Genomic DNA, 20,354 nt, shown 5'->3' with positions numbered 1-20,354 from the left:
AAAACCATTTGACCATCTGATCTGACATCTGGATAACAGACCACTGCATCTTACCCTGCTGCCCTACCCCAAGCCTAATAATTTGTGTTTGGCTAAGCCGTAACACTTCTTTTCTTTCCTGTAAGAGACCTTTTCTCTGAACTGCACCTTTATGTTTCTAAAGACTATGCCTGCCTGCAGGGGCAAGTGCCATGTTGCAAGACAGAGCTTTGAACAGACACACATAGACACATGCTCATAGCATTCAGCTGTGTAGATGAGACTTTATCTTGGTTTGCTCCTCCTTTTAATCCATAATAAAGAAAAAAGCCTTTCAGATTTTAAAATATGTAGCTAACTTCTATGCTGGAGAAGCCATTACAGCCAGAGTTGAACCATGTCAGTGTTATTTCTCACAAGAACAGCTCACGGAGGTTAGACTTCCAGCTGAGCACAGTCTCCTCAGCCACTCTTATAAAAATCCAGGGTGAAAAGCTGGTGCTGACAAAATGCAAGTTTTGTGACATACAGACTCTTGTGCCACACCAGTTACTGCAGCCTCCAAATGCTACCCCCGCCCTCGCTGCAGCCGAAAATTTTTCCCCAGTGTTCCTGTCATTGCTTTCCCCAAGGCAGAAGTTAAATACAGGAATGGTGTATCTCTCTCTTTTCACTTTTTTCCTTGCCGCTGTCAGCCTGAACTGGACTGGCTCGGGATGCAGTCCTAGCCTGACTCAAACTCACCCAGATAGTGAGCAGCCCACCAAGAGCTTTGGCACAGGACGGGAACGCACTCCCTGGGGAAGTCACTAGGAGCTTGCATCCTTGGGCCTGGCTGTGAACCCACCTTTGCTTTAAACCTTCCTTTTTCAAGAGCAGATTTAAGCTAAGACCTTCGATTCGAAACTCCTTTGTCATCTTTTCACGTGTCTCACCCAGATCTGCTCTGTCCAGCTTTTCCCATCCCTGGTTTAGCAGACAATGTGGTGGCTGAAGTCCTTTTTAATTCAAACATTGCTGAATGTTCTTCTAGAGACACGACAGAGCACTCCCGGCCCCCTCCCCCTCCGTGTATCTTGGGTGAGCACATACTTAGATCCCCCAAGCACAGTGATAATTTCTCCTTACCAGCAGAGCCAGTCATTATTTATTATATCACTCTCTCACTTCTTCAGTCTCTCCTAGTGGGAACATTGCAGTGGCTGCTGGCTAGAAAATTAGCCAAGGGAACTTCTTCTGTTGGTCTCTTTCCTCATTATACTAGTAAAAAAAATTTAACTGTGACATTCTCGCTCTCTCTGTATATATATATCAACACAGGTTGGAAGCACCCTGTAGGGGCTAATAGTGAGTAATTTAACTGTGGCTCTCTCACACATTTTACCCTCATTCTTTCTCCGGAGTAGCAGCCGAAGAACAGTGTGTTCATGTATTGTTGCTCCATATTACAGGCAGAGCTTGCAAGTTTATGTCTAATCTCACTCTTTCCACTAGGTTGTTTTTCTTTCATGTGGATGTGATGTAATTTCTTCCAGTGTCAAGGGGCTGTCATAAATTACAGAGATATTTGGGTAATCCGTAAAGAAAAGTTTGGCTTTTTTCCCCCTTATAAAGTAGCTTTTTAAAAAACAAACAAACAGAACAACAACTAACAAACAAACAAAAAACACAATAAAACCCCAAACAAACAGGGGAACCTCTCACTGGAAGGAAGTTTTGTGTATGCATGTACGCTGTCAGTGATATGCTGCTAAAGACCATTATTTTCATAAGCATCCAGAGAGGTAATTCTCTTAATTTAGGAACAGACCCATCTATAGACTATCTCCTTCTATGGAGATATCACTGAGGACAGAATTGATGTTGTTAGCTGCTCAGACAGGAGCTATATGAAGCACAAAGTAGAGGAACATTTTTCCTGTCACGCTGCACAGCTTAGGCCAGCCACCTGACTGGGTTTCATTTCAAGAAAATTAGTAGAAGGAGGGTCTGTGCTCAGCTGTTCAAAAGAGCTCTTTGCACGATCAGGTCACTATTTTAATGCATTAGAATGTCTGTGTCAAGTGCAGATGTGCTGTTCCAAAGGGAGAACATCCACACTTTGTCTGGTGGATAAAGAAAAAGGACCGAATAATTTTCTGAAATAATGATGTATTTGGGAATGGTCATAACAAATTGTATGACTGTCCATGGAATCCTTTCTAAAAACAAACACAAAGGGGAGATGTAAACGATAACATCACAAATGCTCAAATTTCTTGAAAACTTTGGATTTTTATATTCCTTATCCAAATCCATCACATATAAATACACATCCTGCTATGAATACAGACATAGTATAATTTTGTGACTTATAGTAAAGGTTATGAAAAGACAAATCTTAAATATTTTGTAGAAAGAGCAAAATTTGAGGTTAAAGGTGAAAACGGATAAAAAAAATCATTTTTCTTTTCATCTCAACAAGACTTTCGGCAGTGACACACCACCAGCTACAGCTTTGCAACTCTTCGTCTATACCAGGTGCTTTCTAATTTTTTTATTTCCTAAGTCATTCCACTGCTCTTGATGAGAGCTATTCTATACAGGAAGCAGCCGCTGCACTGGGAGGATGTGGCCAGCGACTCTGTGTGTCCCCAGAAGGCACCAGGGGCACCTCCTCTCCTTCAGTCTTCTCCTTCCCTGTCCCCCATGCTTGTCCTGTGTGTTTAGCTGGCTCGTGTGCTGCAGCGGTGTATAATTGGCTGGGTAACTCCATGTACCAAGCAATGCAGATGTCAGATGCTGGCTCTTGCCCAAAGGGAAGGAGGATGAGGACAGTAAACAAAGACCTCGGTGTCCTCCATTTTGGAGTGCCTGCTGTAAGTTTTACCCTCTTCACTTTGAATTATAGTGGCAGTGCTTTGAGCAACTACAAATGAAGTACTCCAGCAACATCACACTCTTGTTCCACCACCACTCTGATGACCACCAGTGTAATTCAAAGAGAAAGAGTAAAAACTCACCTCTAGGTATAAAAAAAAAGAGAGTTTATTCCCTGCCAGAAGAAACAATATGACCAGAATTATGGCAGTTTCTACCCTGAACTGTAAAACTAATGCTTTCTGTTAGACAGTGAATAAAACTGTCCTTTTTCAGGAAAACCATCTTTCACACTTATAAAACTATCTTTCCACTAGATGCTGAACACACTGGTTTATTATGTCTAGATTTTTTTTTTTTAATCATGGAAAAGGTAACAGAGGAAAAAAAGTAGTGTATATTTGGCTGTTTATGTAGAAGAAGGGAAGGAGAAGAATCTTTGCATTGCTGCTAATTAGCAGTAAGCACACAGATAACACAGTGATCAGTACACACATTTTGAGAGATGAACAAACATTGCACTACATCTGAATATGCAACTGTACCACTTGTGTAGTTCACGTTGCATCCAGACTTTTCCACAGGGCTCCATAGAGGACACACTGAAAACCCCTGATGGTGGGCTTGGGGGAAATGTTGGGGGTATGACTTGTTTACCCTGGAAAGGGCAATGCAGGGGCACTGCTGGCTTTTCAATGTTATTTTGGTGTTTCTTCACCCCCAGACAAATTTACCAGCTGGGCTGACTGAGGAAAAGGAATTTAAGAGCCTTGTCCAAGGTCACCCTAAGGAACAATCAAGTCAAGCCACTTACTCAAGGGCACTGAGTGCTTCAATGGTCCAACCTACCTCCTTCTTGCTTCAGGTCATCTGCACCAACCTCTGCCCCCCTCACCACACAGCCTTCCCCATGCAAGCAGCACAGTGTAAAGTTCACAGCAAAGCCAGTTAAGTGCCCTGCACCATCCATCCATCTACTGCATGAGATAAGAATAGTTCCTTAAACCTTTGTTCATGGCAGATGTTTTCCTGGTCTGATTTTTTTTTCCTAAATGTCAGTGTCTATCCACAAATTCTATCTTGATGTGACTGGATATATGAATAGGTTTACAAGAACACAGCTTGGCAAAGCTGAGCTCAAACCTGAAGCAAATAAAGAATAAGCTGGCACTTTGCAAGATACGATATAGCTTGAAATGAACACTTCCTCATCTCGAAGAGGTCATTTCATTAGGAAAATGCAACAACTCTTGGAAAACACTAGCCCCTTATCAGGCTTGGCAGAGGCTTGATTTCTGCCAGCTCATGTACATAGTCTCAACAATAACAACAATAACAACAATAACTTCATGCTGCTCTCATCCACAAGTATTCTCTTTCCAGGTTGGTCCATGAAATCATCTTCATGGAGGTCTCTTTTCTAACTCCCGTAGCTTTTCTTACCTGAACAAAAAGAGTTTACATTCAGCAGTACTTTATGAGAACTTAAACAACAAACCCACTGTTTCTGAACTGAATGTCTGTGATACACAGAGTGTATATGTGTAGATACATGGAATGTCTACACAATAACAAAACACCACTTTACGGTCCTGCGTGGGCTTGTCTACAGAGGTTTGATCTCCAGGTTGACAAGTTCAAACTATCTGGATCTCCCTCTCTACTCCTCCTTTTCCCTGACTAAGCTTTGGGGTAGGATGTTTACTGTAGGTTAAACAACACAAAATCATTTCCATGCAGGTGAAGCTCTTTGAGTATATGACACTGGCTCTGATGCCACTCGGGTTTAGCTTCATCTTCCACTGAGCTGACCCTGTTCTTCTGCTCAGCTGGGTTTACTTGTCAACATAGCAAGAGCTATACGCACACTGAGGAAAGCTCCCTGGCCCTCATCTGGATCTGTGTATTTGGAAAGTTGTATCCCTGAGCAACCCCCCTCAGTCCTCATCTACTAATTTCAGCTGGGTTAGCTAACACATGATTTGCCCTAGGAAGATGATTGTTATCTACTCCTCTTCTTTCCCAAGAGTTTGGCCACAGAGCTGTCTTTAAAATGTGGACTGTGACACTGGTTATACTCATGTCAGGAGATGAGACGATGTTTTATGAGTAGCAGTGTAATTTATACACTTAAATCCCATATTCAAAAAAAAGCAATGGTACTATTAAATACTGTCATGTCCCTGGATGAAAAGTGAGTTTCAATATTTTCTTTTATAATCCTGTTCTCTAACTCTAATCCTAATCCTATTCCAAGGCACTCTATCTGCTCAGGACAACCTGTCATCTGAAGCCATTTCAAATGTAGTCACAAACAAACATTTGTGTTAATATTAAATATGCAGCACGTCCAAGAGCATGGTTTTGGTATTTTTTTTTTTCAGTTTTGTTTTTATAGAGACCACTATTCTTTTGAAGAGCCAATAGGGCTTTTGTTCTCAGCTCCTTTTAAACAATCTGGATATTAACTTTTTTTTCTACTGGAAACCTCTGAACAGCTTTCAGCAATATTCTTCAGACAGGTGTTTGCATAATACATGTCTTACAAAGACTCTGGGCAGAGAGCTAAGGAGTTTTACCTTGTGCATATTAGCAGCCCAAGTGCTGAAATGCCACAATGGGCCCTACAGATCCTACAGCCAGCTCCCTGGTGCTGAACAGCCCTGCTGTTTTATTGGTAGCATGATCCAGAGAAATGCTGTATGTTGTTCAGAGAAAAAGTTATGTGCTTTGTGGGAGTGAACGTGAGAGGAATGAGAACAGCAAAACAAACTGTCCTAGCTCCAGGTTTCCTTGGTGTGTCTATGGTTGCAGCCCTCCTCCTTTTGCATGTTTCTTCTGGTCCCCAGGAGAACAGTGAGACAGTCATTAGCAATTAGCCCAGAGAGGGAGAGGCTAATTGTACCAATTAGCACTGGAGCACCAGGTGGGGAGACTGAGACCAGTCGAGAGTGGTCCAATAAAATGATTGTCAGGGTCAGTGAGACAGCACCATTTGGGGTGGGGGAGGGGATGGTGAAAGAGGGATGGACCTGCTGATTGCATCTATTTGTGTCTTTTGTTTCTGCTTTGAAACGATCTTTTCAAAATGCTTAAAGAGAAAGGACGGATCAGTCAAATCCATTGCTGGAAGTGTCTGTACAAGGGAAATGGGAAGGGAGAGCATCAGCCTCACCATCAGCCTTCATAGCTCATGTCGTTAAGAGAAGTCTTATTCTCCCTGATCCCCAACAAAGCCTCTGTAGAGGTCCAGGGTAGCTGTGTTGCCACACTTAGCACTGTTCACCCACATTTTAAGTTCTATGAAGTCCTAGTGGGGTCTTTCATAGTACAATACCTTTTCTAGCTCTGTTTTTCCTCCCTGTAGCTCAAGCTTCATACGTGGAAACAAACTCTAAGTCAAGGGCACCTCTATCCCCTTGTGCCCTGGATTAAAACTGCATTACAATGACACATGCTAAAGTGACAGGATAACACACCTGATCACAGTAGATCACATTATAACAAAGCTGTTACACAACACTCATCAACCTCATTTTTGCAATAATCATTTGTCACTCTGGGTTTTAGCATGGTACTTAAATCAGACTCTGGGACATTTTGAAGCAAAGCACATAGCTCCATGTTTCAGTAAGGCAAAGCCTAGCAGAGGTGCTCTTCATGAGCTACTCTTTCACTATTCTGAATCCATGATCTGAATTTTTCCTCCAAAAGCACACTGTAACAGCACGTGCCAGTACTCCAGCAACAGCCCAAAGCAACCATATAGAAATTAAACAATTAAAACAATAAAAGCATGGAGTTGTACAAACTAAAAATACCCGTAATGTCACGGCTTAAACATACAGATACTTACTAAGACTTATTTGGTGGAGCTTGGTACCAGATCTTCTTGCTGAAAGGCAGGACCTGTGGGTCTCTCCCCTTCTCTGCAGCTGGGAACTCAAAGGCAGCCCTCTGTCCTCCTGCAGACCACTGGCTGTCTGGAGCAGGGCTGTGCTGAGGATGTGCCTGATCTCTCCTGCTGAAGCCACTCCACTTTCTAGGGAGGAAGCCAAGATTTGTTTTACCCGATGCCAGGATCATGGACACTGCAGCCAGCTGGTTTGCCCACTTACCTAGAGAGGACCTGTCCCTGTTCCGTGGCCATCGCTGAACTAGTGCTTCCTGGGAATGGCACAAACAGCCCCTGTGGCAGCAAGCAGATGTGAAGGGTGACACAGTCCTATGAATGGGTATCCCCCAAAAGGGAACAACTAGTCTACTCTTATTTTCCAGCATTTCTCCATCAGTGAGAGTCAGCTGTGTTCAGACGCACCATTTGTTGCTTGGGGAGCACCAGAAGGAACTCCAGGGCTTTGGGCTGGCAGGTTGATGAAGGCGTTACAATGGCAAGACACTTGCACCTTGGAGGTTTTGCATGGACTGAGCCTTGTACCCACTCACCCAGACAACACTGATTGTGGACTCAGGAGGTCTGGGCCAGGCCCTGAAGGCTGGGCAATCCATCCTCACAGAAACTGAAACCAGTCACTCAAGCCAAAACCTCAGTTTCTGAGGGTGGTATAAACCTTTTGAAAACAAACAAACAAAATAAAACCCTTGAGGCTCTGAGAAGACCAGCGAACCACTAAGACCTAGTGAGATTGTCCAGGTCCAAATTAGCTGCATTGAACAGTAGGTCAACAGTGCAAAACCTTTCAGCTTTTTGCTACTAGTAGCAGAAGAAAACCAGGGTGCATTTAAACTCCGACACCTTTCCACAGTTTAATAGTAAATGGCCTATACTGAATGGCTGGCAACACATGCTCTTTCCTTGTTTTCCTTCCTTCTTAAATGTTTCTTGGCATGGTGGCAGATAAAGCATAATACAGCTTGGCAATATGGCTTTTACATGGTGAAACAGCTCCTCTGTGCTATGCTAGAATACATATTACTGTGACAAGGGGCTTTATTCTGAATCATCTGCACATACTAAAAGCCAGTGGAAAATTAGAGGGGAGTTTAGTGAAAACTACATAAGATTTTGTCACTGCTGAGCAGAAAATTTTGGATGGAAATCACAGAGTGTGGGGCTTAATCACAGCTCCTTCTGGTTGGTGCACTATGGAAGGCAGCCCTAGCCATTAAAAATTCACTTGGGAAAGGTGGATGGTTATCCAGCATTAAACATGTTGCTGTGGCACTGAATGCTTCAGATCGCTTGGGGAAGTCATCTACTTTTCAACCTGACAGTGCTTGTTGATAAAAACAGTTACAGGGAGCACTTACACAAAGCTGATAGATGAGATAGATGGAGAGGATTTACCCTGTGGCAGGGGAGCTAGGTAGGACTAAAGCTGTGCTGACGTCTAAGCATGGAGATGATCAGGCTAGGCAATTATTTCTTAACATACATGTGAGTGACAGAGAGCAGAAACCCACACAAGCCTGGCTCTGTGCTGCTCTTCTTTGGAGGCAATCTTCCCCAGAGCCACCCTTGCACCTCACAGAAGCCTTTTCACTTGGCAGCTCCCTGAAATTTAAAAGCTGTTTTGCATTTCAAATTTATGAGTTATTTTGTATCTGGGAGCTGCTGTTAAACAAAGGTCTTACTCTGAAGACCTTGGGCTGAAGATAAAATACTAAAGACATTCTTGCTGCTACAAGTTGGTGTTGAGAGATGAAGATGAAGAAAGTCACCAAGAGGAGAACAGAGAAATTTCTGAGCTAGAGGGTTGTTCAGTTTCTCTCGTATTTTACAGCCAGATAATATTGCTTTCTTTGGCCAGCCGAGGAAAGGTCTTATACAATGGCCATCACTCTGATGCTGGATGATTTTTTTTTCTTGAAGGCTGTATCTATCTAATATTAAAATGATGATCCAACCTTGTATTTTCAGATTGTTTAAATTGACTTGGAAAAAATCATGGTCAGGTAATTTTCACTGTCCCACAGAGGCCTCAGACAGTGATTAGACAGGAAGATTTGATGACCAAGAGAATGGGAGTGTCAGACAGCAGGGCTGTATGTAAAAAAAGACTCTACTGGTGTATACCACTCCATCAAATGAGACGACTGGTACCCTCACTGTCTCAGACATCTCAGCCATTAGGAGATCTCACAGGAAGAGAGAAACCATCTCTCTGCTACCCCTAGCCTCAGTGTAACCTATAATCACCGTAGAGCAGAGCTGTAGGAAGCACTCACAGAGGGAGTGTTGAGGAGCAGGTGACCACAACCTTCAGATGTTGCCTACCATTGGCCCCACAGCAATAACCCAAAACACAGGACAACCAGCTAAGCTGGATAACCAGATGTACATACTGGCAAGCAAGGATGAATAAAAGGAATAAATGTTCTTTGCCATTATTGTTACATGAACTCCTGGAGACTCACGGGGAAGGAGAACATTCCAGAATAAATGTAACTGTGACAAAAACAAGGGGCAATGAGGGACCTGTGGTTACCTTGGCAATTCTGTCAGCTGCTTCTTATGACCTCCAAGTGACCAGCGAAGTCCTCATCAGTTGAATTTCAGCCCAGTAGCCTTCATCCACACTCCATGCTATATGGCCGGGCACTGACCATACTCTGAAGATAGGAGACTGACTTTATAAATAGTCTGTCAGCAGGAGAATTATTTCTGAGGCACTTGATTAATAATGTAGGACACCAATGATCTTGGAAAACTTTAACATCAGTGCTATACTTAGCTGAACAGAACAGATGCTGACATCTTTGCTGCTGTTCCTTGGCTGAAGACAGATGTTTGCAAGGCTAGATGGAAAAGGCAACAGTGTATGGCCACACAGGAGTCAGTGGAAAACACGTGCAGCTTCCTCATATGGGGACTCAATCTGTACTCTGGGAAGTCTTTTAGGTTATAATTGCTGCATGATTAAGTATGTGCCAGTGCCATTTCTTAGGAGCTGAGACAAGGAGCAATGTTACTTGTATGGTGATGTCTGAATAGTCCTTGCAAGACAGAGGAAATACAAGCGCATTAGGGAAGAGCAATAAATACCTTCAACTGCTCTACTGGATTGGATTTTTGAAGGGTGCTCCTGTCTCAGATGTTAATGGAGTGGCTTAATTTTCCTTGAAACGGTCATAATAAACTCAGGAAAACGTAATTCATGGATGAGGCATTATATCTGGTGTTAAAAAAAGCCCAGGTATTCTAAAATGAGATTGTTCAGCAGCAGATCAGCTGTGTAAAAATGTGACCTCTCTAATGCTTCCAAGTTCAAAATGATTTGCTGGGTAAGTGTCATTTGAGCAAGTTAAATCTTCACAGTTTACTAAAGGATGTGTTTTGTATTCTGGTCCAAGTATGACTACACCAGAAAATGCTTTCCCTGCATCATCTGAAATACCAAATGTAAGGCAAAATCTTGCTTCAAACTTCCACAAGGAGCCAAATTCTCTCCATCCACAATAATATACAAACTACATAGTAAATCATCCTTCTGAAAACATTTCATCCACTCTATACTTTCTTTCCAATATTCAAAGGCTTCTGTAAGTAAATCTCTCATTTGTTTTAGGGCATAAAAACAGCCTAAGTTACAGACACTTTCACCTTGAGGGCTGCACAGACAAAACTGTTCTGGAGGTGGAGAGGTAAGTCCATGTTCCAGGTGATCCTGGGGCCCTGCTGCTCTCAGAGCTGCCCCATCAGCCAGTCCCACCAATAGAAACTTCAAAGCAAGCTTCTTCTTGCAGACCTGTGCTTGGTGTGTGCTCAGGCATGATCAGACTTTTTATCTGATAGGAAATTTGCTGGGGTCAGTCTTCATCTACCTTTCTTCTTTCCAGCTTTGCTTTTCAGCCAGGCAATTTTTCTGTCTCTACCTGTATAGAGGCTTCCTTCTACAGGCTCTAGAGAAGTCACCAGGAGCTTTCCTTGTTCATGCTGTGGGAACAGAAGCTTTAATCACATTGCCCTTGGTTACACGGACAGGTGAGCTCAGGTTTTTAAGCATTAATGAGATAAAGTTGAGGAGGAGTGGGGCAGCACGAAGCTGAAGGGGAATGGTCATGATTTGCTCAAAATCTTGAGGTGAAGAATGGCATGGAAGCCAGAACCAGTAACTTCATCCATGACTTTTGTCATGAGAAATAATCCTGAACAGAAAACGCATCTGTGTCCCCAGACTCCCGTGGCTCCTACGCTGAAGCCAGTAGGACTGTTAGAGCAAGGAAGGAGGTTAATAAACAGCTCACTCCCTGGACCAGCAGATAGATACAAGGCAGAAACTGGCTGGAGGGAGCCCAGAGCTGCTCCTAGGCTATCGCCACAAGAGAATCACCTTGTCCTGCCACCATGCATTTGAGAGAGGTTTGAAGAGGTTCATTGCTGTAGGATAAACAGTCTTGAAGTAGTGATTAGCTGATAATGAAATTACTGTGGCATTAAACATGCATCATCCAGCCCATGTGCTGGATGCGCTTTCAGAAAAAAGCACCCCACCAGAGCTGCCATCTAAGTGTGAGGTGTAGATGATGTTTGTTATTATGTAGGTATTAATAAATGATTTGGGAAGGAAAATACTTGTAAAATTTAAATCTTCTCATAAGTTAGTAGGGAGAATTAAAAGACAGGGATTTTTCAAAAATAAGGAATTTCTACTCTTAAAACTACTTTTGCATTTTGCAACTCTGAACCAATAATTATCTTCCGTATACACAACATAACACAACTAACAAAATATGGTCCATCAGACTGTATCATCTACAATTATTTATCCATCTTTGTGTAACAATTTCATCATTTGATCAAATAATAACAGATTCCACAATATGTCATTCAAGTATCCCCAGTTTATCTATAATGATTTTCCTCTTGTCAGCTCATTTCTTGAACCTTTGCTGAATCTGGTTTCAATGGTACTATAAACAATCATCATTGCATTGTAAAACTGGAAACTCTCCACTAAAATAGTGTTTTGATCTGGGTTGCCATAGTAATAAGTCTGTGCTCCCCTCTTTGGAGGCCTTGTTATATGAAGTATCTGTGATTTGCTCAGAATGGCCCCAGTTCATCTGTCAAAGTGGGTTTTTCCTTTTTTAAAATAATGATCTAGAAAATCCCACAGTGGCAACAAATATTTTACAACCATAATGAGAAACATTGTATCACTCAAGCTTTGTAAATCTATGCCATTATTGCATTAGAATAAATCACTTTCCTTAGGTATATTACTTAGAAATATGCAATTCTAATTTTAGAGCATGTATTCAATAGGGAGTATTTATTTTTTATGTAAAGAGAATTATTAACTTTGACTTCAAAAATACATCGCATGTCAGATTGTGTTTAGAGGGCCTGCAGCAAAAAGAAAAAACTGAAATTCTTTCTTATTTCTATCAAAATACTGCAAATATCAAGTCAGTTTCAGGTTTAGTTACTCTATTCTATTCTTAAGCGCTGATTTTTATAATGAGATCAGATATTACTGTAGTTTTCACAGCTGCATGCTCAGATAAACGATATTCAGATTATATACTTGTAAAAATTAGAAGTCCTGAAAATCGATCAATGACACTGTAAAAATATATCACTGTACATTATTTTAAATAAAAGTGCTCCAGTCAGTTACAGTAATTTGATACATGAACTATGATTTTTCCTCCTGCAGGAATGAGAGTAAACAAACACTACATCAATGAGCCAGTGACAGACTCCATGGCAAGAAGTGAGGACGGAGATCATATTTTACCTAAGACAAATGGCTAAGTTGGTTACTTTATGTAAGTCACCACCAGCTACAGGATTACTTCATGTAACTCACTGTCAGCTATTGCCTCATAATACCTGACAAGGGAATATTAAAATCATCAGTGGGAGAAAATACAGAAAGAATCCATCTGCATTCAATGAATTTTAATTAAAATGTAATTACCGTACTGTGAGAAATCTGCCAGCCCTGGCCCCCTCCCCACACATGTTACAGCAGTGGACTCTAGTAAACAAGCAGGAAGGTGAGCAGTGGTGCATGTGCATATTTCCTTACATTTTGCCGGTGACTTAGTTCTAAGCAGCGCCAGATCATGGGAAGTCTTCGGAAATAGTTTTATATCATTTTGCCAAGTAGCTCCCCAGAAGACGCTGTGGGGGCAGAGGTGCTACACATCTTCTGTTATAATTGACCTGGGCTTTGAGATTTCTCTGTCATGATGTATCCCAGAATGGTGCATGACGGGAAGAAACTTGTTATTCCTCCAGCAGTGCCAAATGGACAAGATCAAGTAGGCCTGGGACTTGAAAAAAAGGAAGAAATATTGACAGATAAGTAACCACTCCAGTAAATGACAGGCAGGCACAGGAAGCCTGATTTCCTTGGGGTTCAGAGGTAATCTATTAACCTTAAAACATTTCAGTGCAAATTGAATGGATTTTTTTTTTTAAAGGAGAAATAAGATACTTAATTGAAATCATTAGATCTGGCTTGAATTCTTTTTCTCCCTGCAAGTTATTACTGTGGGGAAAAAAAAAAACACCTACAACTAAATGAGCTAGAAATAGACTAAATTTGACCCAAATGTTTATTCATTGTATTATCGAAATCATATCTGTAATGCAGTTCAAGAACATTAAAGGTGTCCTCTGAGAAGCTGTCATTTTTTATGGCATTGTGACTGGCATTGAAACAATTGTTTTGCAGTTCTTTGGATGGCACCTCAACAACAGCCAGAGAAATACTAAAAGAAATCATTGTCAACAAGGTGCGATGGACTAATTAAGAGCAGAATATGCTCCTTGCAACAACCATGTTATTTAGTGAACTGGGTTCCAGCCCAGCCTGCACTGCTGCAGTGCTCTGGTGGGGTTCTCCTGGGTGCTGTGTACAAACACACGTGCTCACACGTCCTACAGCACCTGAGACTCAGGATGAACTGCTAGTTCTCCACATCAGCGTGGTCTAGAACAGAAGGAAAACAAATTCCGGATTCAGGTTCTATTATAGAAGATTTCTGCAATTTCTACTTTGAGATGTTATCACCTTTCCACTGCCGACATCCAGGGGCTTTGTTGCACTGGTCTCCTCTTGGCCAAAAGAAGCACTGGTTCCGTACCTGGAATTCTGTCAGCATTTGGCTGAGACTCCAAATGGCTGAAAAAACATTCCTGCTCTCACCCTTGTGTCCTCCTGATGAAATCTTTTATCCTGCAAGGCTGTCTGGGTCAGCCACATCCAGACATTTATGATTCTATGTGGTCAGTTTTACAAAGATCTTTCCTGACCCACCCTGAGTTTGTCTACTACATCCCCACGCTCCATCAGCTCAGCAAGGACACAGTATTACTCTGAGTGCTCTCAAGCTGTGGGGGGCTAGGTGAGGTAAAGGCTCATGCACCAGTCTTATCACATCTTCTACCTCTTTTTCTGCGCAGCTAAAGTCTCCTAATTGTAACCATGCAGAACATAATGGGAAAAGTGTATCGACTTGTTTAATTTAAAACAGGTTATGTGAACTATCTTTACAATAACTACTTGTTTCAATAATTTATAGCTATGATGCTATACCTGACAAAATCATTCAGATAACTAGAGCAATGTGCACTTTAAGTTTAAAGTCAAGGTCTTCCTTGCTCATTTTAATGACTTCTCTTGTGCACAAGATATTAATATTCCTGTGAGCAAACATGGCACTGACTCATTAATCAATAAGAGCTGGCTCCTCTACATAATAACAATAGCCGTACTGGATAATTAACTTCTGTTCCATTGACTTTAGTTTGTACATAATTTCCAGTGGCTGACACTGGATAATAAAAAGCTTTGCAGCTGACAGGCACCTTTTAAAATCCTTTTTACTAGTTTAGGAAAGTGATCCACACCTATTGTTATAAGTAAAATACAGTGTTGGTGTTGGCGTGTGTCCGTGCCATATTTAAACAGTAGCAACTGACAATAAATAAAAGACCTAATAAATATTGTAAGGCTTCAGCGAGTCCTGCTGTTAAATTGTAGCATACTGAAGGATTTGCATTTTCCTGTCATGTAGTTATAGGCAGGACAGAGATAAAGGTATGTCTGCAATTAAATAAGTATTCTATGTAACTGGCAGACTTCCTCAGTCCAGACTGGGATAAGAAACACAGGTGTATGCACCAGCTTTTTTCTTTCTAAATCTTTTCAATACTAGGGTAAGCACAGCAAAGCTAGCAACATCAGAATCTTTACTTCAGCCCTATGGGACTTGCTGTGGAGTAAGGTGAGATACCATGCGGTCTTTGCTAAGATATATATATATATATATATATATAAAATATATATGGTATGTATCATTATTATTATATGTATATTATTTTTAATTCAGTCATTTCACTTACTCAATTTACAAGATGGCTCTGCAGAAAGCTACAGCGGTATCTTCCAAAGGCTCATAGACGACAGCACAGGGGAGGAACATGGGACAAGGGCAGCAGGCAATTCCTGGTTTCCTGTCTCACACAGAGAGCCACCACAGATCCACGGCTCTTTGCCTGGACCATCACTTCCTTTTCATCTATAATTAGGGATTTTTGTTCACTGGGGATCAGTTCCTTACGCTTTCTTTCTTTAAAAACAAACAAACAAACAAACAAGCAAAAACACAAACAGGGAGCCAATTTGATGTCATTAACAGAGCAGACCAGATAGGGAAAAATAATGCAGAGAAGATTTGAAGTCTTCAAAATCTACTTTTCTTTCAAAATGAAAGTAAATTTTTTTGGAAAAAAAAGTGTCACATCAATTCAAATGCTTTCTTTTGACATTTTATATTTTTAAATTGTCTTGTCAACCAGAATACAGTGCAGCATTAAACAAATCACACACACAAGTATTTTCAAAAGCAAAAATTGAAATTCTCTATTCCACAAATACTAATCTGCCTGAAAAATTGTGAATTTCTACCAGCACCATATTTCTATCTGTCTGACATGGGATTTTGGCTAAGTCAGCCTGGCATTCTGCAGAGTTTCAGATGTGATGGAAATGCATTTTGTGATGGAAAACTTGTTCCCCTGAGTTTTCTGCAGTTAGCTGTAGATATTTGTTCTAGAATAAACTCTGCTTATAATCCACCACAGAATAAGAAAGTTCAGCAAAACATACATACTGCAGTTTTTATCCATGACCCAGTCTATTTTTACGATAGCTTCTTTTGTGATATTGGGTGTTGCAGGGGCCAGAACTTTGGCTATGTAATCAGCGCGGTCCACTGATATTAACTGAGCTACCATGATTTACCCCAGATGAAGGTCATCCCTTAGATCTGATGTTGATAAGCCATCCCCACAAATCCGAACACAAACCATGTGTGAAATGTGTCTGCTTTCAATTTCAAAGACCAAGATCTCTATTATTCATACAAAACACCCCACACAGAGAATGCCTTGATTAAGCCTTAATTCAAGAGCTAAAGCATATGAAATAAAGGAACCTGGCACAATCTGGTAGGGGAAAAAATGCAAGCTACTAAGTGAGTACTTATTTGCATTATACAGTATGTTCTCCAGAAGGAATAAAATATGCTGCAAGAAAATGGCCCATCAGCTTCTATATAGAAGTGAAAACATTCTTGTGTTCAAAATTGTGGAAATGTCAATATTTCAATAGGTAGTTTTATGGTTCATTCAAGCACTGATAAGAAATCATTACACTTTTTAAGGATATTGATGATTACAGAGAGACATTTAATGGAGGGAAAGCCTTTTTTTGCAGTTCGTTAGTTTGTGCATGTCTAACTGACTCTTCAAGACTCTTTTGCATGAGTCACTAAACACAGTTATAACCAACCTATTTTTATATCAATTATAAGCAAAATTTTCCATCTTACAGAAATTTCCTTTCCATGTCTCCCCAATATGTACTGTTAAGTTCCAGATGGAGTTTAATTCAGGAAATATATGAAAAAACAGTAAGTATTAGCAACAAGCTACCAAGGAGTGGATTTATTAGATTAACCATCTCATTTTGAACATGTAGGCCTCGGGACAAAGTGGGTTCACCTCTTTGCCTATATAGACAGATAATGAAGATTGATTGTGGGAGAGTTGTTAGTTCCTGCTTGCTTTGTCTGGGTGTTAGAAGAAAGAAAAAAGCCTAAATACAATATGTGAAAGCTTCACTGACTCCAGTGGCACAAAGCAACATGAAGGTACCCACCGTCCTGCCTCCACACTTTCTGCATTCAGCTGGGCTGTGTGGGCACTCCCCCCTGAAGCTTCTCCACTTAGCAGGCTATGCGACTATATAGAGCACAAAAGGTATTGTGGTACAGCTGAAAGCACATGGATAGCTGTGGATGTTGAAGGCACTGGCTGGAGTCTGCAAAACAATACTATTAAAAATGACCTCCAAGGCTACTGCAAACTTCTGTGGTATACAATCAACTATTAACTCAATGAAATCATTTGTATCAAGAACACTGTGACACTGTCTGAACATGGAATGAAAAATAAAAAGACAGCCTTACATGTACATATGGTCCAGTGCAATGAGTGTTACTTTGGTAATGCTGTTTGCTTCACTGAAGCATACTGGACAATCCTTAGGGCTTGTTATTTCTGCCAGAACTAGACTGGGAAAAAATCACTGACACATATCTCAGTCCAAGATACAAACCAGAACCAAGGCCAATGTCAGACAAATGTTTTGCAGGTTCAAAGTCAAGAATGACACACTATGCAAAGCTTATGTGGTTACAGAAATTTCTCCCCCTGCAAATAATATTTCCCATTTTTATCCACCTCAGTTCTTGCCACTGCCCCAGGGTACTGGAAGCAGAATTACAGGGCTCTGTGGAGAAATCCTATTCTCAAGACATTTCTAGCCTCCATTTTCCTGAACCAATAGACATGGATCATTGGGATAACATGACTCTGATGAGCACTAGAACTTTTAGTTGCTTATTGGCATCCACAGCCTCTGGGGATTTACCCAATACTAGTGTAAATCCAACCTGAAAAGCTGTGCCAGCCCTATCAGCTGGTGTGCACTAACACTTTGCTCCCAATCAGACTTGGAAGGTGGCATTCACCTCCCACAGTGTCAGACCCGCTGCCTGGACAGCAGTGCAGCCACCCGTGTTTGGCAGCTGGCTCTGCTGCCTCAACTGCTTCCAGGTGGACTCAAAAACGTGCAGATCTCCACTGGTGGAACCTGGCTGCTGAGCCCCTTGGGCTTGGTGTCAGCTGGGGAATCAGAAAGGTCCTCTGCAAACAGCAGCAAAGTTACTCAATTGTTCCTCAAATTCCTCCTTAAACACTCTCCTTTGCCCATTTAAAAAAAAAGAAAGAGAGATATTTAATGGGGTGGCATGGTTAAAACTACACGCGGTTCTGATCTGTTTCTCTCTCTCTCGTCCTGTCAAAGCTGAGCATGTTTCTATGCCCTCTCTGTGTTTTGGCAGATAAGTGTAAACTCCGGGGCACGAACAGTCATGCCAAGTGCCAAGCACAAGTTGGTCTCTGACCATAAACTGGACACGAGTGCTACGTTAATACAAAGAGTGAGTGGAAATGTTTGATGAATGAACTGTGGGATCCTTGTCTCCTTCAATGCAATTTCATTGCAGTGACATCCCTGAGTCATCCTGAACCAGGTAAGACGCTGGGCCAATATTTTATGATGGCAATATTTGCATCATGTACATCTGCCCACTGCTGCTAACCCTGTAGCTGCTGCATTCTGACTTTAAAACCAAGAAGCCTGAAGAAGCAAAACTACTTTGCACTGCTATTAAGCCACCTCTGTAATTGCTCAGGTTCAGTGGAGAAGCACTCTGATGCAGCGTGAGTCCCCAGCCCAAGTAAAATACCATTAAAAGAGAAACCTAGATCTTGGTTAATGTGTTACATGGGTTCTCAGGTCATCTCTTTACCCACAAATGGGGAGCATCTCATTTTCATAAGCCAAATTGATGAGTATATGTGCTGTTGGGGATATCAGAGATTGAAGCCAGATTTCTTTACTTCCTGGTTGGCTTTAAAACATACTTGGTTAGTTCTTTTCTCTGACTTACACCCTAGAAGAACATCTCTTTATACCTTGACTAGTGATAATTTTTTTTGAAAATAGCCTCTTTCCTTAGGCCCGCACATTTTTGTCTCCAAAAGTGTTCATGTAAAATCTGTTGTCACCTACCACCAGTTGCAGGAAGGACAAATGCAGTTGTACTTTTACTTTATCTTATCTTTAGCTGCATTAGAACATACTGGTTATTAAGAAAATGTAGTGCCTTCATCAGCGTGTTTAGCACCCAGTTAAAAGCTTAATAAAAGATAATTCTCATCAGGATTAGTGACACTGTGAAATAAGGATCTAGCAACAATAAATGCTGGTTCTTCCCATAGAGGACAACTGTAAGACATTGATCTCTTGATCTGCACATCTTCCATGTCTGCCTTAAAAATGTCCTATTGAGTGTTGTGTGAATTTTTCCTTGAAAGAGCCAACAGCTTCATACCTCCAAAAAGTTCCAGCCTTAAGATATTATTATATCAAGTGTTGTGGGAAATTGAGGCTACCTAAAGCCATCCAAAGGCTTTTTTTTTTTTTTTAATTTTTATTTAATCTGCACATATTCACTGGCAGGGATCCCATGCTGTGGTACGTTGGGTCTGAACGGAAAAAAGCTCTTTTACGGACACTAATCCTGGGAAGCAGCCCAGGTAAGAAGGAGAAGATTATTGCCATATTCTTAATCAGTCAACCCTTGAGGCAAAGTTGTATTCTAGGAACATGGCATTAACATTATATTGTGAAATTTGAAAGAAAGGATTTTCCATGTCATCTCTACCTTCTCTGTCCCAGAATGTTTGTACACATGAAAAATAAGTTAAACATCTACTCACTCTATCACTAATTTTTCCAGTTGCTGGGAGGCTGTTCTGCAGGCTGCAGACATCCTGCAAAGAGGTAACACAACCATGATGTTAGCACAGTGGCAATACAGATGGGATCCTCTGCTTCAAAATGAGGCATTCTGGAGGAGAAGAAAGTGATGTGGACATATATGTATCTCCTATGTCTCCCTGTGGAATGGCTTGGAAGTGACCATTCTCTACAACATAGTGAGCCATTATTTTATTTTTGATACCTTAAAGCATGTACATAGCACAGCTTTAGATAGGATATGCTGAACCTGAGAAGAACAGGCACATTTAAATTTTATTTTGGCTAGTTCAGTTAATCCCTGCAAAACAGAAGGACTGCAGACATTAATTTTTCATCTAGCTAGCTCTTATTGAACATATCATCACTAGTTACTTAAAATTTAATCTATTTTTAATAGAAAAATTGATACTGGAATATGAAACATGAAGTAACACATTATTGTTCTGCAAAAGGCTAGGCTTTTAAAGGTAGTATTGTAATCTGGAAACAGACTGAAAAATGTAAAAAGGTTACATCCAACATTAAAAGTAACCTACATGTTCACAAAAGCCTAGATCTTCTCAAAGCAGTAATAATTCACTGCGTGAAGATACCCTTATTTTGATATTTTCTGTATGTTCAGTATTCATTACAGCAAATTAT

At 41.0% G+C, this 20,354-nt stretch overlaps 3 long non-coding RNA genes across 3 annotated transcripts; 1 reads left to right on the top strand and 2 right to left on the bottom strand.

The window, feature by feature from the left end:
• Positions 1-4,183: 4,183 nt before the first annotated feature.
• Positions 4,184-7,071, bottom strand: LOC121074370. The gene is made up of 3 exons (XR_005822295.1): positions 6,957-7,071; positions 6,695-6,880; positions 4,184-4,281 (listed from the first exon to the last, which is right to left on the bottom strand). It is a non-coding gene; the product is annotated as an uncharacterized LOC121074370 (long non-coding RNA).
• Positions 7,072-10,319: 3,248 nt separating this feature from the next.
• On the top strand, positions 10,320-13,179 carry LOC121073998. The gene is made up of 3 exons (XR_005822047.1): positions 10,320-10,443; positions 10,639-10,783; positions 12,462-13,179. It is a non-coding gene; the product is annotated as an uncharacterized LOC121073998 (long non-coding RNA).
• On the bottom strand, positions 12,747-17,135 carry LOC121073997. The gene is made up of 3 exons (XR_005822046.1): positions 16,980-17,135; positions 15,161-15,387; positions 12,747-13,083 (listed from the first exon to the last, which is right to left on the bottom strand). It is a non-coding gene; the product is annotated as an uncharacterized LOC121073997 (long non-coding RNA).
• Between the last annotated feature and the right edge of the window lie 3,219 nt (positions 17,136-20,354).

The sequence above is a fragment of the Cygnus olor genome, chromosome 8, assembly GCF_009769625.2.
Source record: "Cygnus olor isolate bCygOlo1 chromosome 8, bCygOlo1.pri.v2, whole genome shotgun sequence".
Classification (NCBI taxonomy): Eukaryota; Metazoa; Chordata; class Aves; order Anseriformes; family Anatidae; genus Cygnus; species Cygnus olor.
This window is presented reverse-complemented; position numbering and strand designations above follow the sequence as displayed.